This window comes from Elephantulus edwardii, unplaced genomic scaffold (genome assembly GCF_000299155.1).
Source record: "Elephantulus edwardii isolate Elephantulus edwardi_28Jun2011 unplaced genomic scaffold, EleEdw1.0 scaffold00119, whole genome shotgun sequence".
In the NCBI taxonomy this organism is placed as follows: domain Eukaryota; kingdom Metazoa; phylum Chordata; class Mammalia; order Macroscelidea; family Macroscelididae; genus Elephantulus; species Elephantulus edwardii.
The window spans coordinates 6653887-6658907 of NW_006399869.1; positions in this window are offsets into that span (position 1 = coordinate 6653887).

Genomic DNA, 5021 nt, shown 5'->3' on the forward strand with positions numbered 1-5021 from the left:
ACCCCTCTGCTCGCCACTCCTGCCTTTAGATCCTCATACATGTTTTCCTAGTTATTTGTTTCTACAATAATAGTTTTGTAAATTTCTTTTTAAAGCATTTAGAATTTTTAACATATTAAAAATTAATTCTCAATGTGTAATCTCCTTAAATTTTCACAAATAATGTTCATTTTTCAATCACTTTTATTATTTCTTGAGGAAATTTTTCTTTCAAAAGAATAGAAATATGAAGCAAGCATTAAGTCCAGATAAGAAGACCTCTAACACTGCATTATTTCACGTTTTAGATCTAAGAAAATCTTCTGGAAAAGTTGTTTCATGGAAAGCACAGGTCAGGAAAGATTTGTTGAGGAATCAACACATATAAAGTGTATGCATTGTAGAATAGCTTGGAAGTCTTTTTAATCAAAATTTGTTATACTCGCAGTGTATGAAATTGTCTGATTTTATCTAGTGATAATTATTTAGCTTCCTATAAACTGCCACTTGTTCAGAGTAAAAAGCTTCTTCTCCAGAAAGTATTCTTAAGTAAGTTTATAAATGTTTGAAAGCTGCTTCTCTTGCTCACTACGACTATAAGATTTGTGAGATAGGAAGAGTGTAACTGAAAAGGAAAGCAGAAGTGCTTTCATCTCATTTAGCCAGGACATCTTGGCTTTCAAACCATGGTGTTAGCAGGAACGGACAGAAACAGAAACCGATATGATGGACGAGTCTAACGAAGCTAACTTGACTAAGGAAGTCATCTTCGGCAGAAAAATGTAACACTTCATATTGTTAATTATTAATTTCTCTCTTTTAAGACCAATTAAAGCTACTTAAGCAAAAGTTAGCTATAAATAATATACTATATTGCTCTACTTTTGCCATTTTCTGTGGAATTTGTATTGCTTTCTAATGCTAGCACTTTTCTCCTGAGGCAGCAGTATTTCAAAGCAGATCAGTATCAAGGTCTTTCACACTCCCACACAATAATTTAACTACATCTCAACTGCCTTCACTTTTCTTTAGTTCTTTCCTTTTATTATTATTTGTGTCTTTAATGAATTTCAATCTCTTTGCATTAATCCATTCATGCTGTGTTACACGATTAAGTGGAAACCACTTCTCCATGTCTAAGTAGGAAACCTACATTCTATTATTTTGTGATTTGCTTTAGTGGACTCATTGACTTATATGGAATCTACTTTCCTGTGAATATTAGAATAAAATAAAAATCATATATGTATGTGTATGTTGTTGTTAGATGTCATCAAGTCCAGCACAACTCATAGTGACCCTATGAACAAAAGATTTGAGCCCTCCCATCCTGCACCATTCTCACACTTCCTGATACACATAAGCCCATTTCAGCAGTCCCCGTGTCAACCCACATTGTTGAGGATCTATTCAATCTGTGTGTATATTGTTTTTGTTATGTGCTATGTGTTATTATGTTTGCGTTGTTTTTGTTGAGTCACTTGTGACTTACAGTCACCCTATGTACAGCAGCACTGAAGCCTGCTCTGTCCTGAGCCAATTTCACTGATTCCATCATGCCAACCCCCATTGCCCTAGTTACTGACTGTATCAATCCATCTCATTGGGGTCTTCCTCTCCTACTCTGTCCCTCCACCCTTCCAAGCATCATGTCCTTTTCCAAAGACCAGTCCCACCTGCCCATGTGGCCAAAGTATGTGAGACAAAGCTTCAAACTCCTAGACTCCAAGGAGAAACTTGGTTTCACCCTCTCCAAGACAGACCTCTTTGTTTTCTTGGAGACCTATGGTATGTTCAAGAATCTTCTCCTGTACCACAATATAAAGATATTGATCCTTCTTCTGTCATCCTTAGTCATTTTTCAGACCTCTGATGTATAGCAAGTAATTGTGAAGACCCTGACAGCAGATTTTCCCAATGCTATTCATGTTTTGATTCCCTGACTGTTGGTGCCAAGAGTGTTGATTGTGTAGCTGAGCAAGCTATAATTGTTAACAACATCAATCTCTTCTCTATCTGTTATAGAGCTGACAATTGGCCCTGTGGTGAGAATCTTTGTCTTCTTGATGTTGAGCTTCAATCCGCATGAAGACAACAGTCCTTGATCTTCTGCAGCAAGCTCTTCAGGTACTCCTATGTTTCAGCAAGTAAGGTTGTGCCATCTGCATAACTCAGGTTGTTGATGAGTCTTCCTCCAACCCTGATGCCATGTTCCTCCTCATGAAGCCCAGCTGTGCTTCTCTCAAAATCAATTATATTCATAACAGTTAAAGTATTACACATATCTTTAAGCAAAGACATACTAATTTGAATGTATTTATCAAGATTAATCCCTATTTTTTTAGGTTACTTTCTTTTGTTTGGCTTTTAACAACTTGATATTCCACAGATCCAATACCTTGGCCATGATTTTTATTCTGCTGATTTATTAAGTTGAAGGTATATTTTAAAGAATATCCTTTCTATATGATTCTAGGTTAAATTGGCTCAAAGTGTTTGCATGAGATTTGGAAAGTAAGAATGGATTGGAAGCTAATACTCTTTGAAGGTTTTCAGATGAGACCCATCTTCACTTTTCTCTCTATACCTTTCCTTCCTTTAGTGAGTTAGAATGGATCTTTCCCAAAACATGTTTATTTTACAAGGGTCAGTGCAGCCAGATAGCTCTTTAGAAGCAAGGATGGAAGAAACTTCAGCTCATATATTTTGGTTGCTAAGGAGGTGCTGCTACTACTTGGAAAGGTATATTATACTGGGAAAACTGGAGAGTCAGTGAAAGAGAAGAAGGTTTTCATAAGCTAGGTTGACACTGTAAGTGTAGCAGAGAGCTTAAGTGTGACAGAGATGACGTGGATAGAACAGAGTTCAGATTTGTGGTTCATAGGGTCTCTATAATTCATATTAGACAGAGCAACAACAACAAACAGGATTTTATGGAATTTATTAAATAGTTCCTCATCATCTGAAGGCTTAATGACATTAAGACCAAAGAACATTAAGTACAGAAAACAACTCTATTAATCAGTATCACAACCTTCATCAGATGATAAAACAATTTTTCTAGTATGTAGTCTATAAAACATTTTATCTTACTAGACATAAAAGGAAAACGATTCAAGAATGATGGAGGTGGGAGTAATTTCAATACCTCCAAGGAAGAAGAATTCAAAATGGAAGAAGACCTTTGTATTCAGGGGACAGGAAATGATGCTAATGCATCTGGAACTTGTTGCAGAAGATCAAAGACTAGAGCTTCCAATAAGGATTGCATCTCAATAACAACAACAACAAAAGCTCACCATTGAACTAAAAGGCATTATCATGTTAGACTGACAAAAGATTGAACTTGTCAAAAATTTTATTTTCCCAGAATAAGCATTTATCTTAGCAGCAATGAGACATTGAGAAAATTGGTTGTCAAGGACCTAGTTTTCAAACTGATGAAGAGTAATGAAGCCAGCGCTGGATGTGATGTTCCGTGAGGGTGCTGGCACTAACTGGACCTGGACAATACCTGAATAAGTTCGTAGGTGCTGATGGACATGTCAACCAATGAGCAGGTGATGCATGCAGGATCTTTAAAGACTTTTAAGATCTCTTCGATGATGATGATGGGCAGTGAGGCAGTATTCAGCTAGCCCTGTCCTCTAACTCCTGTAACACAGTGGTGCAGTGGACCTCGGAGGACTTCTGATGAGAGATGATGACTTGTGACATCATAAATCAGGAAGGAGAGAAATGATTGGTCTTAACTATCACAGCGACATATATTTATATCTGAAAATAACCAGTCTTTTGTCTCTTATTTCAATTACAAATAAAAAATATTTTTCAAACTAAAGACAATATAAGACTAAGATATGCTTGATCCAAGCCATGGTATTTTCAATTGTTTTCTATGCATCTGAAATTTGAACACGAAAGGAAGACAGAACAATTAATGCCTTTGGACAATGGTGTTGGAGAAAGGTACTGAAGGAGATTTAAGTAAATCTGCCCAAATTTAATTAACTGCCCAAACCAGTTCCATCCTCAACATATCCATCCCTCCATGTAAGCTCATTCTTACTGTTATCATATTAATTTACTTATTGCTGTAAGTCAGAGCTGACTCTTAGTTGATCCCAGCTGGTTTTCCAAGGCTATAAAAACACACATTAGGAAATTGTACTCCTTTCCCCCCCCATCTGCTAATTGATTTGAACCAACAGCCTTCAGGTTAATAGCACTACTTTCTATGGTTTATATCACTAGTGTGGCTAAGACTATTGAACAACAGAACCTCAACAACACCAACAGATTCTTAAGTACTTGGGCCCAGAGGTGGAATCTATACAGAGTATAAAAATAGTAAGGGCTGTGTGGGGTATGTCATATGTGATCTTTACCAACTTCACAGAGGTCTCTGTTCAGAGCATCAGTAACACAAAACAAATTCCCATGAGATCAGATATGCCCAACACATGCTTCTGTACTTCTTTGTACTCATTTAAACACCTACTTTACTGCTTTTCTAGGTTCAAAATCTGATGCAAGAGCTCACAGACCACACAAAAGCATACTAAGGAAATCTAAAGGTTATAACCCAGATTAATAACAGAATACAGTCAAGATAGCAATCTAAATGTGCACGCCCAGACCTACACCTCAAGCTTTACAGCTCTAAGTATTCCCAGCTTCTCATTCCTGCTAATGTTGGCCTTCTCCCTTCCCAAAATTACCCAACAAAGTTCTCAGTCCTGCCAATATAGGCTTCTTCCTCACTCCAAGGTTTCATTGCACATCACCATGTCATGCCAGGTTTCTTTTTCACTTAAGTGAGGAAGGTCTCTTTCCTCTTTACTCAAGAGAAGATTTGATCTCAGCAGCTAGAGAAATTCAATGTATTGACTAGATTAGCCAATCCTCTTATAATTGCTGAAACTGACCAATCCCATTATGGAATGGTAGCTAGCCAATCCCTTTGTGGATAGTAAAAAAAAATGCCATTCACATAGCCCCACCCATCCATATGGTCAGTCACCCACATTCAAATAATGCTA